The sequence below is a fragment of the Octopus bimaculoides genome, unplaced genomic scaffold (assembly GCF_046866305.1).
Source record: "Octopus bimaculoides isolate indiv1 unplaced genomic scaffold, ASM4686630v1 contig39, whole genome shotgun sequence".
Taxonomy (NCBI): domain Eukaryota; kingdom Metazoa; phylum Mollusca; class Cephalopoda; order Octopoda; family Octopodidae; genus Octopus; species Octopus bimaculoides.
In genome coordinates, this window is record NW_028315289.1 from 378,996 (window position 1) to 398,720 (window position 19,725).

At 36.0% G+C, this 19,725-nt stretch overlaps 21 non-coding genes across 21 annotated transcripts; 11 read left to right on the plus strand and 10 right to left on the minus strand.

Moving 5' to 3' along the window:
• Positions 1 to 665: 665 nt before the first annotated feature.
• LOC149129749 (5S ribosomal RNA) lies at positions 666 to 784 on the plus strand. The gene has a single exon (XR_016239589.1). It is a non-coding gene; the product is annotated as a 5S ribosomal RNA (ribosomal RNA).
• Positions 785 to 1,748: 964 nt separating this feature from the next.
• On the minus strand, positions 1,749 to 1,867 carry LOC149129750 (5S ribosomal RNA). The gene has a single exon (XR_016239299.1). It is a non-coding gene; the product is annotated as a 5S ribosomal RNA (ribosomal RNA).
• Positions 1,868 to 2,561: 694 nt separating this feature from the next.
• Positions 2,562 to 2,680, plus strand: LOC149129751 (5S ribosomal RNA). Its single transcript, XR_016239489.1, has one exon. It is a non-coding gene; the product is annotated as a 5S ribosomal RNA (ribosomal RNA).
• Positions 2,681 to 3,632: 952 nt separating this feature from the next.
• On the minus strand, positions 3,633 to 3,751 carry LOC149129752 (5S ribosomal RNA). The gene has a single exon (XR_016239851.1). It is a non-coding gene; the product is annotated as a 5S ribosomal RNA (ribosomal RNA).
• A 694-nt stretch (positions 3,752 to 4,445) lies between these two features.
• Positions 4,446 to 4,564, plus strand: LOC149129753 (5S ribosomal RNA). Its single transcript, XR_016239590.1, has one exon. It is a non-coding gene; the product is annotated as a 5S ribosomal RNA (ribosomal RNA).
• Positions 4,565 to 5,504: 940 nt separating this feature from the next.
• Positions 5,505 to 5,623, minus strand: LOC149129754 (5S ribosomal RNA). Its single transcript, XR_016239300.1, has one exon. It is a non-coding gene; the product is annotated as a 5S ribosomal RNA (ribosomal RNA).
• A 694-nt stretch (positions 5,624 to 6,317) lies between these two features.
• On the plus strand, positions 6,318 to 6,436 carry LOC149129755 (5S ribosomal RNA). The gene has a single exon (XR_016239591.1). It is a non-coding gene; the product is annotated as a 5S ribosomal RNA (ribosomal RNA).
• A 944-nt stretch (positions 6,437 to 7,380) lies between these two features.
• Positions 7,381 to 7,499, minus strand: LOC149129756 (5S ribosomal RNA). The gene has a single exon (XR_016239852.1). It is a non-coding gene; the product is annotated as a 5S ribosomal RNA (ribosomal RNA).
• Positions 7,500 to 8,193: 694 nt separating this feature from the next.
• On the plus strand, positions 8,194 to 8,312 carry LOC149129757 (5S ribosomal RNA). The gene has a single exon (XR_016239592.1). It is a non-coding gene; the product is annotated as a 5S ribosomal RNA (ribosomal RNA).
• Positions 8,313 to 9,292: 980 nt separating this feature from the next.
• LOC149129758 (5S ribosomal RNA) lies at positions 9,293 to 9,411 on the minus strand. The gene has a single exon (XR_016239511.1). It is a non-coding gene; the product is annotated as a 5S ribosomal RNA (ribosomal RNA).
• Positions 9,412 to 10,105: 694 nt separating this feature from the next.
• On the plus strand, positions 10,106 to 10,224 carry LOC149129759 (5S ribosomal RNA). Its single transcript, XR_016239593.1, has one exon. It is a non-coding gene; the product is annotated as a 5S ribosomal RNA (ribosomal RNA).
• Positions 10,225 to 11,166: 942 nt separating this feature from the next.
• On the minus strand, positions 11,167 to 11,285 carry LOC149129760 (5S ribosomal RNA). The gene has a single exon (XR_016239853.1). It is a non-coding gene; the product is annotated as a 5S ribosomal RNA (ribosomal RNA).
• A 694-nt stretch (positions 11,286 to 11,979) lies between these two features.
• LOC149129761 (5S ribosomal RNA) lies at positions 11,980 to 12,098 on the plus strand. Its single transcript, XR_016239595.1, has one exon. It is a non-coding gene; the product is annotated as a 5S ribosomal RNA (ribosomal RNA).
• Positions 12,099 to 13,038: 940 nt separating this feature from the next.
• Positions 13,039 to 13,157, minus strand: LOC149129762 (5S ribosomal RNA). Its single transcript, XR_016239301.1, has one exon. It is a non-coding gene; the product is annotated as a 5S ribosomal RNA (ribosomal RNA).
• Positions 13,158 to 13,851: 694 nt separating this feature from the next.
• LOC149129763 (5S ribosomal RNA) lies at positions 13,852 to 13,970 on the plus strand. Its single transcript, XR_016239491.1, has one exon. It is a non-coding gene; the product is annotated as a 5S ribosomal RNA (ribosomal RNA).
• A 952-nt stretch (positions 13,971 to 14,922) lies between these two features.
• LOC149129764 (5S ribosomal RNA) lies at positions 14,923 to 15,041 on the minus strand. Its single transcript, XR_016239855.1, has one exon. It is a non-coding gene; the product is annotated as a 5S ribosomal RNA (ribosomal RNA).
• A 694-nt stretch (positions 15,042 to 15,735) lies between these two features.
• LOC149129765 (5S ribosomal RNA) lies at positions 15,736 to 15,854 on the plus strand. The gene has a single exon (XR_016239596.1). It is a non-coding gene; the product is annotated as a 5S ribosomal RNA (ribosomal RNA).
• A 940-nt stretch (positions 15,855 to 16,794) lies between these two features.
• LOC149129766 (5S ribosomal RNA) lies at positions 16,795 to 16,913 on the minus strand. Its single transcript, XR_016239302.1, has one exon. It is a non-coding gene; the product is annotated as a 5S ribosomal RNA (ribosomal RNA).
• Positions 16,914 to 17,607: 694 nt separating this feature from the next.
• LOC149129767 (5S ribosomal RNA) lies at positions 17,608 to 17,726 on the plus strand. Its single transcript, XR_016239535.1, has one exon. It is a non-coding gene; the product is annotated as a 5S ribosomal RNA (ribosomal RNA).
• Positions 17,727 to 18,668: 942 nt separating this feature from the next.
• LOC149129768 (5S ribosomal RNA) lies at positions 18,669 to 18,787 on the minus strand. The gene has a single exon (XR_016239303.1). It is a non-coding gene; the product is annotated as a 5S ribosomal RNA (ribosomal RNA).
• Positions 18,788 to 19,481: 694 nt separating this feature from the next.
• On the plus strand, positions 19,482 to 19,600 carry LOC149129769 (5S ribosomal RNA). The gene has a single exon (XR_016239492.1). It is a non-coding gene; the product is annotated as a 5S ribosomal RNA (ribosomal RNA).
• Positions 19,601 to 19,725: the final 125 nt, after the last annotated feature.

Here is a 19,725-nt window from a genome sequence, read left to right on the forward strand (position 1 = left end):
TCTATAAACTTATACTAAATCATTTTCATTTTTTAGAATGTATTTTTCTTTCTTTCACTTTGTATATAACTTGGCAATCCTTCGGTAAAAAGACATTATCTTTCATCTTCACAGTGCCATCTTAGCGATCTTTCTATAAAAAACAAATTATCGTTCACCTTCACAGTGCTGAACAGTTAAACGCTGGCAACAACACTTACTAATCATTCACATCATATACTACTACCTATACATTGCACACTTTAACGACTTATGAACTTTCCCTATTTTCCTTCTCACTCTTACGGTCATTTAAGTTTTTATTTGCTTGGCACCCGTTATACACGTTCATCTTTACCAGAAAACAATTCACATTTTGTGCGCCAGTGCTTTCGAAACAATGTTATTATATGCCGGTGTAATGACGTTATACGACCGTTATATCCATTGGGTCGGATATAAAATAGCACCAATTTATTTACAGATTATACCCAGCATTGATACTGATCGCGCAAATGAGAAATAATGAATATATGTGCGGCCGTATTTTTCGCTTTTAAGTTGCAAAAAAATAAATGTTAAAGCCTCAATTTCTATATAAATTGAAAGAAATCAAATGTTCTGAAAAATAAAATTGCTTTAGTATGATATTATAGAATAAACACATTAAAATTTACTTCTCTGATGTTTACGGCCATATCACGTTGAAAACACCGGTTCTCGTCCGATCACCGAAGTTAAGCAACATCGAGCCTAGTTAGTACTTAGATGGGTGACCGCTTGGGAACCCTAGGTGCTGTAAGCATTTTTTTGGCTTCTTTTAACATTTTTTTAAAAATTAATTTAAACAAATTGAATTTTGACAATGTAATATGATAAAAGAAAGTGGATTCGATTTACTTTCAATATGAAATACAGAAAGCATACGCAGATTAACCAAAATTCAGCGGGTGGGGTCCTCTTGTAAGACTACTACTTATCCATGAAACTTGTTGACAGTGATGATCGTGCAGCTGAAAAGTTTTCCCGTGAAGATATTGAAAATAGCTTTCATGTCATGTTCACTGTTGAACAACCATCAACCTGAGAGAACAGGAACAAATAGTGTAAAGCATTCTCTCCCATAATTCAAACGATTTGCATATTCTGTGACTCTATAAAGGGAGATAATAGTTGCGTTAGTTTCTTAAAAAATTCATATGCTTGTTCTGGGAACTGGCAGTGAACTATCTCTTTCAACCTCTGGCATTCGATATGTTTGTAGGGACTGGACCACTAAGCACGAACTTTTAGTCATTGTTTGCAGCTCGCCTTACCGAGGTGCCAGATGATGCCCGTTGGGATGCTTAACTTTTCCAACCACATGGTTCCGGGTTCAGTCCCACTGCGTGGCACCTTGGGCAAGTGTCTTCTACTATAGTCTCGGGACGACCAAAGCCTTATGAGTGGTTTTGGTAGACGGAAACTGAAAGAAGCCCGTCGTATACATGTATATATATATATATATATATATATATATATATATATATATATATATATATATATATATATGTATGTATGTGCGTGTATATGTTTGTGTCTGTTCCCCAACATCGCATGACAACCGATGGTGGTGTGTATACGTCCCTGTAACTTAGCGGTTCGGCAAAAAGTGGACGATATAATAAGTGCCAGGCTTACAAAGAATAAGTCCTGATGAAAATAAATTGAATCCGCTGTTTTAATGCTTGTTAAAATTTACAGCTTGTGTAAATTAAAAAGAAAAAGAATGCTTACAGCACCTAGGGTTCCCAAGCGGTCACCCATCTAAGTACTAACTAGGTTCGATGTTGCTTAACTTCGGTGATCGGACGAGAACCGGTGCTTTCAACGTGATATGGCCGTAAACATCTATACAGTAAATTTTAATCTATTTATTCTATAAACTTATACTAAATCATTTTCATTTTTTAGAATGTATTTTTCTTTCTTTCACTTTGTATATAACTTGGCAATCCTTCGGTAAAAAGACATTATCTTTCATCTTCACAGTGCCATCTTAGCGATCTTTCTATAAAAAACAAATTATCGTTCACCTTCACAGTGCTGAACAGTTAAACGCTGGCAACAACACTTACTAATCATTCACATCATATACTACTACCTATACATTGCACACTTTAACGACTTATGAACTTTCCCTATTTTCCTTCTCACTCTTACGGTCATTTAAGTTTTTATTTGCTTGGCACCCGTTATACACGTTCATCTTTACCAGAAAACAATTCACATTTTGTGCGCCAGTGCTTTCGAAACAATGTTATTATATGCCGGTGTAATGACGTTATACGACCGTTATATCCATTGGGTCGGATATAAAATAGCACCAATTTATTTACAGATTATAACCAGCATTGATACTGATCGCGCAAATGAGAAATAATGAATATATGTGCGGCCGTATTTTTCGCTTTTAAGTTGCAAAAAAATAAATGTTAAAGCCTCAATTTCTATATAAATTGAAAGAAATCAAATGTTCTGAAAAATAAAATTGCTTTAGTATGATATTATAGAATAAATACATTAAAATTTACTTCTCTGATGTTTACGGCCATATCACGTTGAAAACACCGGTTCTCGTCCGATCACCGAAGTTAAGCAACATCGAGCCTAGTTAGAACTTAGATGGGTGACCGCTTGGGAACCCTAGGTGCTGTAAGCATTTTTTTTGCTTCTTTTAACATTTTTTTAAAAATTAATTTAAACAAATTGAATTTTGACAATGTAATATGATAAAAGAAAGTGGATTCGATTTACTTTCAATATGAAATACAGAAAGCATACGCAGATTAACCAAAATTCAGCGGGTGGGGACCTCTTGTAAGACTACTACTTATCCATGAAACTTGTTGACAGTGATGATCGTGCAGCTGAAAAGTTTTCCCGTGAAGATATTGAAAATAGCTTTCATGTCATGTTCACTGTTGAACAACCATCAACCTGAGAGAACAGGAACAAATAGTGTAAAGCATTCTCTCCCATAATTCAAACGATTTGCATATTCTGTGACTCTATAAAGGGAGATAATAGTTGCGTTAGTTTCTAAAAAAATTCATATGCTTGTTCTGGGAACTGGCAGTGAACTATCTCTTTCAACCTCTGGCATTCGATATGTTTGTAGGGACTGGACCACTAAGCACGAACTTTTAGTCATTGTTTGCAGCTCGCCTTACCGAGGTGCCAGATGATGCCCGTTGGGATGCTTAACTTTTCCAACCACATGGTTCCGGGTTCAGTCCCACTGCGTGGCACCTTGGGCAAGTGTCTTCTACTATAGTCTCGGGACGACCAAAGCCTTATGAGTGGTTTTGGTAGACGGAAACTGAAAGAAGCCCGTCGTATACATGTGTATACATGTGTATATATATATATATATATATATATATATATATATATGTATGTATGTGCGTGTATATGTTTGTGTCTGTTCCCCAACATCGCATGACAACCGATGGTGGTGTGTATACGTCCCTGTAACTTAGCGGTTCGGCAAAAAGTGGACGATATAATAAGTGCCAGGCTTACAAAGAATAAGTCCTGATGAAAATAAATTGAATCCGCTGTTTTAATGCTTGTTAAAATTTACAGCTTGTGTAAATTAAAAAGAAAAAGAATGCTTACAGCACCTAGGGTTCCCAAGCGGTCACCCATCTAAGTACTAACTAGGCTCGATGTTGCTTAACTTCGGTGATCGGACGAGAACCGGTGCTTTCAACGTGATATGGCCGTAAACATCTATACAGTAAATTTTAATCTATTTATTCTATAAACTTATACTAAATCATTTTCATTTTTTAGAATGTATTTTTCTTTCTTTCACTTTGTATATAACTTGGCAATCCTTCGGTAAAAAGACATTATCTTTCATCTTCACAGTGCCATCTTCGCGATCTTTCTATAAAAAACAAATTATCGTTCACCTTCACAGTGCTGAACAGTTAAACGCTGGCAACAACACTTACTAATCATTCACATCATATACTACTACCTATACATTGCACACTTTAACGACTTATGAACTTTCCCTATTTTCCTTCTCACTCTTACGGTCATTTAAGTTTTTATTTGCTTGGCACCCGTTATACACGTTCATCTTTACCAGAAAACAATTCACATTTTGTGCGCCAGTGCTTTCGAAACAATGTTATTATATGCCGGTGTAATGACGTTATACGACCGTTATATCCATTGGGTCGGATATAAAATAGCACCAATTTATTTACAGATTATACCCAGCATTGATACTGATCGCGCAAATGAGAAATAATGAATATATGTGCGGCCGTATTTTTCGCTTTTAAGTTGCAAAAAAATAAATGTTAAAGCCTCAATTTCTATATAAATTGAAAGAAATCAAATGTTCTGAAAAATAAAATTGCTTTAGTATGATATTATAGAATAAACACATTAAAATTTACTTCTCTGATGTTTACGGCCATATCACGTTGAAAACACCGGTTCTCGTCCGATCACCGAAGTTAAGCAACATCGAGCCTAGTTAGTACTTAGATGGGTGACCGCTTGGGAACCCTAGGTGCTGTAAGCATTTTTTTGGCTTCTTTTAAAACTTTTTTAAAAATTAATTTAAACAAATTGAATTTTGACAATGTAATATGATAAAAGAAAGTGGATTCGATTTACTTTCAATATGAAATACAGAAAGCATACGCAGATTAACCAAAATTCAGCGGGTGGGGACCTCTTGTAAGACTACTACTTATCCATGAAACTTGTTGACAGTGATGATCGTGCAGCTGAAAAGTTTTCCCGTGAAGATATTGAAAATAGCTTTCATGTCATGTTCACTGTTGAACAACCATCAACCTGAGAGAACAGGAACAAATAGTGTAAAGCATTCTCTCCCATAATTCAAACGATTTGCATATTCTGTGACTCTATAAAGGGAGATAATAGTTGCGTTAGTTTCTTAAAAAATTCATATGCTTGTTCTGGGAACTGGCAGTGAACTATCTCTTTCAACCTCTGGCATTCGATATGTTTGTAGGGACTGGACCACTAAGCACGAACTTTTAGTCATTGTTTGCAGCTCGCCTTACCGAGGTGCCAGATGATGCCCGTTGGGATGCTTAACTTTTCCAACCACATGGTTCCGGGTTCAGTCCCACTGCGTGGCACCTTGGGCAAGTGTCTTCTACTATAGTCTCGGGACGACCAAAGCCTTATGAGTGGTTTTGGTAGACGGAAACTGAAAGAAGCCCGTCGTATACATGTGTATACATGTGTATATATATATATATATATATATATGTATGTATGTGCGTGTATATGTTTGTGTCTGTTCCCCAACATCGCATGACAACCGATGGTGGTGTGTATACGTCCCTGTAACTTAGCGGTTCGGCAAAAAGTGGACGATATAATAAGTGCCAGGCTTACAAAGAATAAGTCCTGATGAAAATAAATTGAATCCGCTGTTTTAATGCTTGTTAAAATTTACAGCTTGTGTAAATTAAAAAGAAAAAGAATGCTTACAGCACCTAGGGTTCCCAAGCGGTCACCCATCTAAGTACTAACTAGGTTCGATGTTGCTTAACTTCGGTGATCGGACGAGAACCGGTGCTTTCAACGTGATATGGCCGTAAACATCTATACAGTAAATTTTAATCTATTTATTCTATAAACTTATACTAAATCATTTTCATTTTTTAGAATGTATTTTTCTTTCTTTCACTTTGTATATAACTTGGCAATCCTTCGGTAAAAAGACATTATCTTTCATCTTCACAGTGCCATCTTAGCGATCTTTCTATAAAAAACAAATTATCGTTCACCTTCACAGTGCTGAACAGTTAAACGCTGGCAACAACACTTACTAATCATTCACATCATATACTACTACCTATACATTGCACACTTTAACGACTTATGAACTTTCCCTATTTTCCTTCTCACTCTTACGGTCATTTAAGTTTTTATTTGCTTGGCACCCGTTATACACGTTCATCTTTACCAGAAAACAATTCACATTTTGTGCGCCAGTGCTTTCGAAACAATGTTATTATATGCCGGTGTAATGACGTTATACGACCGTTATATCCATTGGGTCGGATATAAAATAGCACCAATTTATTTACAGATTATAACCAGCATTGATACTGATCGCGCAAATGAGAAATAATGAATATATGTGCGGCCGTATTTTTCGCTTTTAAGTTGCAAAAAAATAAATGTTAAAGCCTCAATTTCTATATAAATTGAAAGAAATCAAATGTTCTGAAAAATAAAATTGCTTTAGTATGATATTATAGAATAAATACATTAAAATTTACTTCTCTGATGTTTACGGCCATATCACGTTGAAAACACCGGTTCTCGTCCGATCACCGAAGTTAAGCAACATCGAGCCTAGTTAGTACTTAGATGGGTGACCGCTTGGGAACCCTAGGTGCTGTAAGCATTTTTTTGGCTTCTTTTAACATTTTTTTAAAAATTAATTTAAACAAATTGAATTTTGACAATGTAATATGATAAAAGAAAGTGGATTCGATTTACTTTCAATATGAAATACAGAAAGCATACGCAGATTAACCAAAATTCAGCGGGTGGGGACCTCTTGTAAGACTACTACTTATCCATGAAACTTGTTGACAGTGATGATCGTGCAGCTGAAAAGTTTTCCCGTGAAGATATTGAAAATAGCTTTCATGCCATGTTCACTGTTGAACAACCATCAACCTGAGAGAACAGGAACAAATAGTGTAAAGCATTCTCTCCCATAATTCAAACGATTTGCATATTCTGTGACTCTATAAAGGGAGATAATAGTTGCGTTAGTTTCTTAAAAAATTCATATGCTTGTTCTGGGAACTGGCAGTGAACTATCTCTTTCAACCTCTGGCATTCGATATGTTTGTAGGGACTGGACCACTAAGCACGAACTTTTAGTCATTGTTTGCAGCTCGCCTTACCGAGGTGCCAGATGATGCCCGTTGGGATGCTTAACTTTTCCAACCACATGGTTCCGGGTTCAGTCCCACTGCGTGGCACCTTGGGCAAGTGTCTTCTACTATAGTCTCGGGACGACCAAAGCCTTATGAGTGGTTTTGGTAGACGGAAACTGAAAGAAGCCCGTCGTATACATGTATATATATATATATATATATATATATATATATATATATATGTATGTATGTGCGTGTATATGTTTGTGTCTGTTCCCCAACATCGCATGACAACCGATGGTGGTGTGTATACGTCCCTGTAACTTAGCGGTTCGGCAAAAAGTGGACGATATAATAAGTGCCAGGCTTACAAAGAATAAGTCCTGATGAAAATAAATTGAATCCGCTGTTTTAATGCTTGTTAAAATTTACAGCTTGTGTAAATTAAAAAGAAAAAGAATGCTTACAGCACCTAGGGTTCCCAAGCGGTCACCCATCTAAGTACTAACTAGGCTCGATGTTGCTTAACTTCGGTGATCGGACGAGAACCGGTGCTTTCAACGTGATATGGCCGTAAACATCTATACAGTAAATTTTAATCTATTTATTCTATAAACTTATACTAAATCATTTTCATTTTTTAGAATGTATTTTTCTTTCTTTCACTTTGTATATAACTTGGCAATCCTTCGGTAAAAAGACATTATCTTTCATCTTCACAGTGCCATCTTAGCGATCTTTCTATAAAAAACAAATTATCGTTCACCTTCACAGTGCTGAACAGTTAAACGCTGGCAACAACACTTACTAATCATTCACATCATATAATACTACCTATACATTGCACACTTTAACGACTTATGAACTTTCCCTATTTTCCTTCTCACTCTTACGGTCATTTAAGTTTTTATTTGCTTGGCACCCGTTATACACGTTCATCTTTACCAGAAAACAATTCACATTTTGTGCGCCAGTGCTTTCGAAACAATGTTATTATATGCCGGTGTAATGACGTTATACGACCGTTATATCCATTGGGTCGGATATAAAATAGCACCAATTTATTTACAGATTATACCCAGCATTGATACTGATCGCGCAAATGAGAAATAATGAATATATGTGCGGCCGTATTTTTCGCTTTTAAGTTGCAAAAAAATAAATGTTAAAGCCTCAATTTCTATATAAATTGAAAGAAATCAAATGTTCTGAAAAATAAAATTGCTTTAGTATGATATTATAGAATAAATACATTAAAATTTACTTTTCTGATGTTTACGGCCATATCACGTTGAAAACACCGGTTCTCGTCCGATCACCGAAGTTAAGCAACATCGAGCCTAGTTAGTACTTAGATGGGTGACCGCTTGGGAACCCTAGGTGCTGTAAGCATTTTTTTGGCTTCTTTTAACATTTTTTTAAAAATTAATTTAAACAAATTGAATTTTGACAATGTAATATGATAAAAGAAAGTGGATTCGATTTACTTTCAATATGAAATACAGAAAGCATACGCAGATTAACCAAAATTCAGCGGGTGGGAACCTCTTGTAAGACTACTACTTATCCATGAAACTTGTTGACAGTGATGATCGTGCAGCTGAAAAGTTTTCCCGTGACGATATTGAAAATAGCTTTCATGTCATGTTCACTGTTGAACAACCATCAACCTGAGAGAACAGGAACAAATAGTGTAAAGCATTCTCTCCCATAATTCAAACGATTTGCATATTCTGTGACTCTATAAAGGGAGATAATAGTTGCGTTAGTTTCTAAAAAAATTCATATGCTTGTTCTGGGAACTGGCAGTGAACTATCTCTTTCAACCTCTGGCATTCGATATGTTTGTAGGGACTGGACCACTAAGCACGAACTTTTAGTCATTGTTTGCAGCTCGCCTTACCGAGGTGCCAGATGATGCCCGTTGGGATGCTTAACTTTTCCAACCACATGGTTCCGGGTTCAGTCCAACTGCGTGGCACCTTGGGCAAGTGTCTTCTACTATAGTCTCGGGACGACCAAAGCCTTATGAGTGGTTTTGGTAGACGGAAACTGAAAGAAGCCCGTCGTATACATGTGTATACATGTGTATATATATATATATATATATATATATATATATATATATATATATATATATATATATATATATATGTATGTATGTGCGTGTATATGTTTGTGTCTGTTCCCCAACATCGCATGACAACCGATGGTGGTGTGTATACGTCCCTGTAACTTAGCGGTTCGGCAAAAAGTGGACCATATAATAAGTGCCAGGCTTACAAAGAATAAGTCCTGATGAAAATAAATTGAATCCGCTGTTTTAATGCTTGTTAAAATTTACAGCTTGTGTAAATTAAAAAGAAAAAGAATGCTTACAGCACCTAGGGTTCCCAAGCGGTCACCCATCTAAGTACTAACTAGGCTCGATGTTGCTTACCTTCGGTGATCGGTCGAGAACCGGTGCTTTCAACGTGATATGGCCGTAAACAACTATACAGTAAATTTTAATCTATTTATTCTATAAACTTATACTAAATCATTTTCATTTTTTAGAATGTATTTTTCTTTCTTTCACTTTGTATATAACTTGGCAATCCTTCGGTAAAAAGACATTATCTTTCATCTTCACAGTGCCATCTTAGCGATCTTTCTATAAAAAACAAATTATCGTTCACCTTCACAGTGCTGAACAGTTAAACGCTGGCAACAACACTTACTAATCATTCACATCATATACTACTACCTATACATTGCACACTTTAACGACTTATTAACTTTCCCTATTTTCCTTCTCACTCTTACGGTCATTTAAGTTTTTATTTGCTTGGCACCCGTTATACACGTTCATCTTTACCAGAAAACAATTCACATTTTGTGCGCCAGTGCTTTCGAAACAATGTTATTATATGCCGGTGTAATGACGTTATACGACCGTTATATCCATTGGGTCGGATATAAAATAGCACCAATTTATTTACAGATTATACCCAGCATTGATACTGATCGCGCAAATGAGAAATAATGAATATATGTGCGGCCGTATTTTTCGCTTTTAAGTTGCAAAAAAATAAATGTTAAAGCCTCAATTTCTATATAAATTGAAAGAAATCAAATGTTCTGAAAAATAAAATTGCTTTAGTATGATATTATAGAATAAATACATTAAAATTTACTTCTCTGATGTTTACGGCCATATCACGTTGAAAACACCGGTTCTCGTCCGATCACCGAAGTTAAGCAACATCGAGCCTAGTTAGTACTTAGATGGGTGACCGCTTGGGAACCCTAGGTGCTGTAAGCATTTTTTTTGCTTCTTTTAAAACTTTTTTAAAAATTAATTTAAACAAATTGAATTTTGACAATGTAATATGATAAAAGAAAGTGGATTCGATTTACTTTCAATATGAAATACAGAAAGCATACGCAGATTAACCAAAATTCAGCGGGTGGGAACCTCTTGTAAGACTACTACTTATCCATGAAACTTGTTGACAGTGATGATCGTGCAGCTGAAAAGATTTCCCGTGAAGATATTGAAAATAGCTTTCATGTCATGTTCACTGTTGAACAACCATCAACCTGAGAGAACAGGAACAAATAGTGTAAAGCATTCTCTCCCATAATTCAAACGATTTGCATATTCTGTGACTCTATAAAGGGAGATAATAGTTGCGTTAGTTTCTAAAAAAATTCATATGCTTGTTCTGGGAACTGGCAGTGAACTATCTCTTTCAACCTCTGGCATTCGATATGTTTGTAGGGACTGGACCACTAAGCACGAACTTTTAGTCATTGTTTGCAGCTCGCCTTACCGAGGTGCCAGATGATGCCCGTTGGGATGCTTATCTTTTCCAACCACATGGTTCCGGGTTCAGTCCCACTGCGTGGCACCTTGGGCAAGTGTCTTCTACTATAGTCTCGGGACGACCAAAGCCTTATGAGTGGTTTTGGTAGACGGAAACTGAAAGAAGCCCGTCGTATACATGTGTATACATGTGTATATATATATATATATATATATATATGTATGTATGTGCGTGTATATGTTTGTGTCTGTTCCCCAACATCGCATGACAACCGATGGTGGTGTGTATACGTCCCTGTAACTTAGCGGTTCGGCAAAAAGTGGACGATATAATAAGTGCCAGGCTTACAAAGAATAAGTCCTGATGAAAATAAATTGAATCCGCTGTTTTAATGCTTGTTAAAATTTACAGCTTGTGTAAATTAAAAAGAAAAAGAATGCTTACAGCACCTAGGGTTCCCAAGCGGTCACCCATCTAAGTACTAACTAGGCTCGATGTTGCTTAACTTCGGTGATCGGACGAGAACCGGTGCTTTCAACGTGATATGGCCGTAAACATCTATACAGTAAATTTTAATCTATTTATTCTATAAACTTATACTAAATCATTTTCATTTTTTAGAATGTATTTTTCTTTCTTTCACTTTGTATATAACTTGGCAATCCTTCGGTAAAAAGACATTATCTTTCATCTTCACAGTGCCATCTTAGCGATCTTTCTATAAAAAACAAATTATCGTTCACCTTCACAGTGCTGAACAGTTAAACGCTGGCAACAACACTTACTAATCATTCACATCATATACTACTACCTATACATTGCACACTTTAACGACTTATGAACTTTCCCTATTTTCCTTCTCACTCTTACGGTCATTTAAGTTTTTATTTGCTTGGCACCCGTTATACACGTTCATCTTTACCAGAAAACAATTCACATTTTGTGCGCCAGTGCTTTCGAAACAATGTTATTATATGCCGGTGTAATGACGTTATACGACCGTTATATCCATTGGGTCGGATATAAAATAGCACCAATTTATTTACAGATTATACCCAGCATTGATACTGATCGCGCAAATGAGAAATAATGAATATATGTGCGGCCGTATTTTTCGCTTTTAAGTTGCAAAAAAATAAATGTTAAAGCCTCAATTTCTATATAAATTGAAAGAAATCAAATGTTCTGAAAAATAAAATTGCTTTAGTATGATATTATAGAATAAACACATTAAAATTTACTTCTCTGATGTTTACGGCCATATCACGTTGAAAACACCGGTTCTCGTCCGATCACCGAAGTTAAGCAACATCGAGCCTAGTTAGTACTTAGATGGGTGACCGCTTGGGAACCCTAGGTGCTGTAAGCATTTTTTTGGCTTCTTTTAACATTTTTTTAAAAATTAATTTAAACAAATTGAATTTTGACAATGTAATATGATAAAAGAAAGTGGATTCGATTTACTTTCAATATGAAATACAGAAAGCATACGCAGATTAACCAAAATTCAGCGGGTGGGGTCCTCTTGTAAGACTACTACTTATCCATGAAACTTGTTGACAGTGATGATCGTGCAGCTGAAAAGTTTTCCCGTGAAGATATTGAAAATAGCTTTCATGTCATGTTCACTGTTGAACAACCATCAACCTGAGAGAACAGGAACAAATAGTGTAAAGCATTCTCTCCCATAATTCAAACGATTTGCATATTCTGTGACTCTATAAAGGGAGATAATAGTTGCGTTAGTTTCTTAAAATATTCATATGCTTGTTCTGGGAACTGGCAGTGAACTATCTCTTTCAACCTCTGGCATTCGATATGTTTGTAGGGACTGGACCACTAAGCACGAACTTTTAGTCATTGTTTGCAGCTCGCCTTACCGAGGTGCCAGATGATGCCCGTTGGGATGCTTAACTTTTCCAACCACATGGTTCCGGGTTCAGTCCCACTGCGTGGCACCTTGGGCAAGTGTCTTCTACTATAGTCTCGGGACGACCAAAGCCTTATGAGTGGTTTTGGTAGACGGAAACTGAAAGAAGCCCGTCGTATACATGTATATATATATATATATATATATATATATATATATATGTATGTATGTGCGTGTATATGTTTGTGTCTGTTCCCCAACATCGCATGACAACCGATGGTGGTGTGTATACGTCCCTGTAACTTAGCGGTTCGGCAAAAAGTGGACGATATAATAAGTGCCAGGCTTACAAAGAATAAGTCCTGATGAAAATAAATTGAATCCGCTGTTTTAATGCTTGTTAAAATTTACAGCTTGTGTAAATTAAAAAGAAAAAGAATGCTTACAGCACCTAGGGTTCCCAAGCGGTCACCCATCTAAGTACTAACTAGGTTCGATGTTGCTTAACTTCGGTGATCGGACGAGAACCGGTGCTTTCAACGTGATATGGCCGTAAACATCTATACAGTAAATTTTAATCTATTTATTCTATAAACTTATACTAAATCATTTTCATTTTTTAGAATGTATTTTTCTTTCTTTCACTTTGTATATAACTTGGCAATCCTTCGGTAAAAAGACATTATCTTTCATCTTCACAGTGCCATCTTAGCGATCTTTCTATAAAAAACAAATTATCGTTCACCTTCACAGTGCTGAACAGTTAAACGCTGGCAACAACACTTACTAATCATTCACATCATATACTACTACCTATACATTGCACACTTTAACGACTTATGAACTTTCCCTATTTTCCTTCTCACTCTTACGGTCATTTAAGTTTTTATTTGCTTGGCACCCGTTATACACGTTCATCTTTACCAGAAAACAATTCACATTTTGTGCGCCAGTGCTTTCGAAACAATGTTATTATATGCCGGTGTAATGACGTTATACGACCGTTATATCCATTGGGTCGGATATAAAATAGCACCAATTTATTTACAGATTATAACCAGCATTGATACTGATCGCGCAAATGAGAAATAATGAATATATGTGCGGCCGTATTTTTCGCTTTTAAGTTGCAAAAAAATAAATGTTAAAGCCTCAATTTCTATATAAATTGAAAGAAATCAAATGTTCTGAAAAATAAAATTGCTTTAGTATGATATTATAGAATAAATACATTAAAATATACTTCTCTGATGTTTACGGCCATATCACGTTGAAAACACCGGTTCTCGTCCGATCACCGAAGTTAAGCAACATCGAGCCTAGTTAGAACTTAGATGGGTGACCGCTTGGGAACCCTAGGTGCTGTAAGCATTTTTTTTGCTTCTTTTAACATTTTTTTAAAAATTAATTTAAACAAATTGAATTTTGACAATGTAATATGATAAAAGAAAGTGGATTCGATTTACTTTCAATATGAAATACAGAAAGCATACGCAGATTAACCAAAATTCAGCGGGTGGGGACCTCTTGTAAGACTACTACTTATCCATGAAACTTGTTGACAGTGATGATCGTGCAGCTGAAAAGTTTTCCCGTGAAGATATTGAAAATAGCTTTCATGTCATGTTCACTGTTGAACAACCATCAACCTGAGAGAACAGGAACAAATAGTGTAAAGCATTCTCTCCCATAATTCAAACGATTTGCATATTCTGTGACTCTATAAAGGGAGATAATAGTTGCGTTAGTTTCTAAAAAAATTCATATGCTTGTTCTGGGAACTGGCAGTGAACTATCTCTTTCAACCTCTGGCATTCGATATGTTTGTAGGGACTGGACCACTAAGCACGAACTTTTAGTCATTGTTTGCAGCTCGCCTTACCGAGGTGCCAGATGATGCCCGTTGGGATGCTTAACTTTTCCAACCACATGGTTCCGGGTTCAGTCCCACTGCGTGGCACCTTGGGCAAGTGTCTTCTACTATAGTCTCGGGACGACCAAAGCCTTATGAGTGGTTTTGGTAGACGGAAACTGAAAGAAGCCCGTCGTATACATGTGTATACATGTGTATATATATATATATATATATATATATATATATATATGTATGTATGTGCGTGTATATGTTTGTGTCTGTTCCCCAACATCGCATGACAACCGATGGTGGTGTGTATACGTCCCTGTAACTTAGCGGTTCGGCAAAAAGTGGACGATATAATAAGTGCCAGGCTTACAAAGAATAAGTCCTGATGAAAATAAATTGAATCCGCTGTTTTAATGCTTGTTAAAATTTACAGCTTGTGTAAATTAAAAAGAAAAAGAATGCTTACAGCACCTAGGGTTCCCAAGCGGTCACCCATCTAAGTACTAACTAGGCTCGATGTTGCTTAACTTCGGTGATCGGACGAGAACCGGTGCTTTCAACGTGATATGGCCGTAAACATCTATACAGTAAATTTTAATCTATTTATTCTATAAACTTATACTAAATCATTTTCATTTTTTAGAATGTATTTTTCTTTCTTTCACTTTGTATATAACTTGGCAATCCTTCGGTAAAAAGACATTATCTTTCATCTTCACAGTGCCATCTTCGCGATCTTTCTATAAAAAACAAATTATCGTTCACCTTCACAGTGCTGAACAGTTAAACGCTGGCAACAACACTTACTAATCATTCACATCATATACTACTACCTATACATTGCACACTTTAACGACTTATGAACTTTGCCTATTTTCCTTCTCACTCTTACGGTCATTTAAGTTTTTATTTGCTTGGCACCCGTTATACACGTTCATCTTTACCAGAAAACAATTCACATTTTGTGCGCCAGTGCTTTCGAAACAATGTTATTATATGCCGGTGTAATGACGTTATACGACCGTTATATCCATTGGGTCGGATATAAAATAGCACCAATTTATTTACAGATTATACCCAGCATTGATACTGATCGCGCAAATGAGAAATAATGAATATATGTGCGGCCGTATTTTTCGCTTTTAAGTTGCAAAAAAATAAATGTTAAAGCCTCAATTTCTATATAAATTGAAAGAAATCAAATGTTCTGAAAAATAAAATTGCTTTAGTATGATATTATAGAATAAACACATTAAAATTTACTTCTCTGATGTTTACGGCCATATCACGTTGAAAACACCGGTTCTCGTCCGATCACCGAAGTTAAGCAACATCGAGCCTAGTTAGTACTTAGATGGGTGACCGCTTGGGAACCCTAGGTGCTGTAAGCATTTTTTTGGCTTCTTTTAAAACTTTTTTAAAAATTAATTTAAACAAATTGAATTTTAACAATGTAATATGATAAAAGAAAGTGGATTCGATTTACTTTCAATATGAAATACAGAAAGCATACGCAGATTAACCAAAATTCAGCGGGTGGGGACCTCTTGTAAGACTACTACTTATCCATGAAACTTGTTGACAGTGATGATCGTGCAGCTGAAAAGTTTTCCCGTGAAGATATTGAAAATAGCTTTCATGTCATGTTCACTGTTGAACAACCATCAACCTGAGAGAACAGGAACAAATAGTGTAAAGCATTCTCTCCCATAATTCAAACGATTTGCATATTCTGTGACTCTATAAAGGGAGATAATAGTTGCGTTAGTTTCTTAAAAAATTCATATGCTTGTTCTGGGAACTGGCAGTGAACTATCTCTTTCAACCTCTGGCATTCGATATGTTTGTAGGGACTGGACCACTAAGCACGAACTTTTAGTCATTGTTTGCAGCTCGCCTTACCGAGGTGCCAGATGATGCCCGTTGGGATGCTTAACTTTTCCAACCACATGGTTCCGGGTTCAGTCCCACTGCGTGGCACCTTGGGCAAGTGTCTTCTACTATAGTCTCGGGACGACCAAAGCCTTATGAGTGGTTTTGGTAGACGGAAACTGAAAGAAGCCCGTCGTATACATGTGTATACATGTGTATATATATATATATATATATATATGTATGTATGTGCGTGTATATGTTTGTGTCTGTTCCCCAACATCGCATGACAACCGATGGTGGTGTGTATACGTCCCTGTAACTTAGCGGTTCGGCAAAAAGTGGACGATATAATAAGTGCCAGGCTTACAAAGAATAAGTCCTGATGAAAATAAATTGAATCCGCTGTTTTAATGCTTGTTAAAATTTACAGCTTGTGTAAATTAAAAAGAAAAAGAATGCTTACAGCACCTAGGGTTCCCAAGCGGTCACCCATCTAAGTACTAACTAGGTTCGATGTTGCTTAACTTCGGTGATCGGACGAGAACCGGTGCTTTCAACGTGATATGGCCGTAAACATCTATACAGTAAATTTTAATCTATTTATTCTATAAACTTATACTAAATCATTTTCATTTTTTAGAATGTATTTTTCTTTCTTTCACTTTGTATATAACTTGGCAATCCTTCGGTAAAAAGACATTATCTTTCATCTTCACAGTGCCATCTTAGCGATCTTTCTATAAAAAACAAATTATCGTTCACCTTCACAGTGCTGAACAGTTAAACGCTGGCAACAACACTTACTAATCATTCACATCATATACTACTACCTATACATTGCACACTTTAACGACTTATGAACTTTCCCTATTTTCCTTCTCACTCTTACGGTCATTTAAGTTTTTATTTGCTTGGCACCCGTTATACACGTTCATCTTTACCAGAAAACAATTCACATTTTGTGCGCCAGTGCTTTCGAAACAATGTTATTATATGCCGGTGTAATGACGTTATACGACCGTTATATCCATTGGGTCGGATATAAAATAGCACCAATTTATTTACAGATTATAACCAGCATTGATACTGATCGCGCAAATGAGAAATAATGAATATATGTGCGGCCGTATTTTTCGCTTTTAAGTTGCAAAAAAATAAATGTTAAAGCCTCAATTTCTATATAAATTGAAAGAAATCAAATGTTCTGAAAAATAAAATTGCTTTAGTATGATATTATAGAATAAATACATTAAAATTTACTTCTCTGATGTTTACGGCCATATCACGTTGAAAACACCGGTTCTCGTCCGATCACCGAAGTTAAGCAACATCGAGCCTACTTAGAACTTAGATGGGTGACCGCTTGGGAACCCTAGGTGCTGTAAGCATTTTTTTGGCTTCTTTTAACATTTTTTTAAAAATTAATTTAAACAAATTGAATTTTGACAATGTAATATGATAAAAGAAAGTGGATTCGATTTACTTTCAATATGAAATACAGAAAGCATACGCAGATTAACCAAAATTCAGCGGGTGGGGACCTCTTGTAAGACTACTACTTATCCATGAAACTTGTTGACAGTGATGATCGTGCAGCTGAAAAGTTTTCCCGTGAAGATATTGAAAATAGCTTTCATGTCATGTTCACTGTTGAACAACCATCAACCTGAGAGAACAGGAACAAATAGTGTAAAGCATTCTCTCCCATAATTCAAACGATTTGCATATTCTGTGACTCTATAAAGGGAGATAATAGTTGCGTTAGTTTCTTAAAAAATTCATATGCTTGTTCTGGGAACTGGCAGTGAACTATCTCTTTCAACCTCTGGCATTCGATATGTTTGTAGGGACTGGACCACTAAGCACGAACTTTTAGTCATTGTTTGCAGCTCGCCTTACCGAGGTGCCAGATGATGCCCGTTGGGATGCTTAACTTTTCCAACCACATGGTTCCGGGTTCAGTCCCACTGCGTGGCACCTTGGGCAAGTGTCTTCTACTATAGTCTCGGGACGACCAAAGCCTTATGAGTGGTTTTGGTAGACGGAAACTGAAAGAAGCCCGTCGTATACATGTGTATACATGTGTATATATATATATATATATATATATATGTATGTATGTGCGTGTATATGTTTGTGTCTGTACCCCAACATCGCATGACAACCGATGGTGGTGTGTATACGTCCCTGTAACTTAGCGGTTCGGCAAAAAGTGGCCGATATAATAAGTGCCAGGCTTACAAAGAATAAGTCCTGATGAAAATAAATTGAATCCGCTGTTTTAATGCTTGTTAAAATTTACAGCTTGTGTAAATTAAAAAGAAAAAGAATGCTTACAGCACCTAGGGTTCCCAAGCGGTCACCCATCTAAGTACTAACTAGGTTCGATGTTGCTTAACTTCGGTGATCGGACGAGAACCGGTGCTTTCAACGTGATATGGCCGTAAACATCTATACAGTAAATTTTAATCTATTTATTCTATAAACTTATACTAAATCATTTTCATTTTTTAGAATGTATTTTTCTTTCTTTCACTTTGTATATAACTTGGCAATCCTTCGGTAAAAAGACATTATCTTTCATCTTCACAGTGCCATCTTAGCGATCTTTCTATAAAAAACAAATTATCGTTCACCTTCACAGTGCTGAACAGTTAAACGCTGGCAACAACACTTACTAATCATTCACATCATATACTACTACCTATACATTGCACACTTTAACGACTTATGAACTTTCCCTATTTTCCTTCTCACTCTTACGGTCATTTAAGTTTTTATTTGCTTGGCACCCGTTATACACGTTCATCTTTACCAGAAAACAATTCACATTTTGTGCGCCAGTGCTTTCGAAACAATGTTATTATATGCCGGTGTAATGACGTTATACGACCGTTATATCCATTGGGTCGGATATAAAATAGCACCAATTTATTTACAGATTATAACCAGCATTGATACTGATCGCGCAAATGAGAAATAATGAATATATGTGCGGCCGTATTTTTCGCTTTTAAGTTGCAAAAAAATAAATGTTAAAGCCTCAATTTCTATATAAATTGAAAGAAATCAAATGTTCTGAAAAATAAAATTGCTTTAGTATGATATTATAGAATAAATACATTAAAATTTACTTCTCTGATGTTTACGGCCATATCACGTTGAAAACACCGGTTCTCGTCCGATCACCGAAGTTAAGCAACATCGAGCCTAGTTAGAACTTAGATGGGTGACCGCTTGGGAACCCTAGGTGCTGTAAGCATTTTTTTTGCTTCTTTTAACATTTTTTAAAAAATTAATTTAAACAAATTGAATTTTGACAATGTAATATGATAAAAGAAAGTGGATTCGATTTACTTTCAATATGAAATACAGAAAGCATACGCA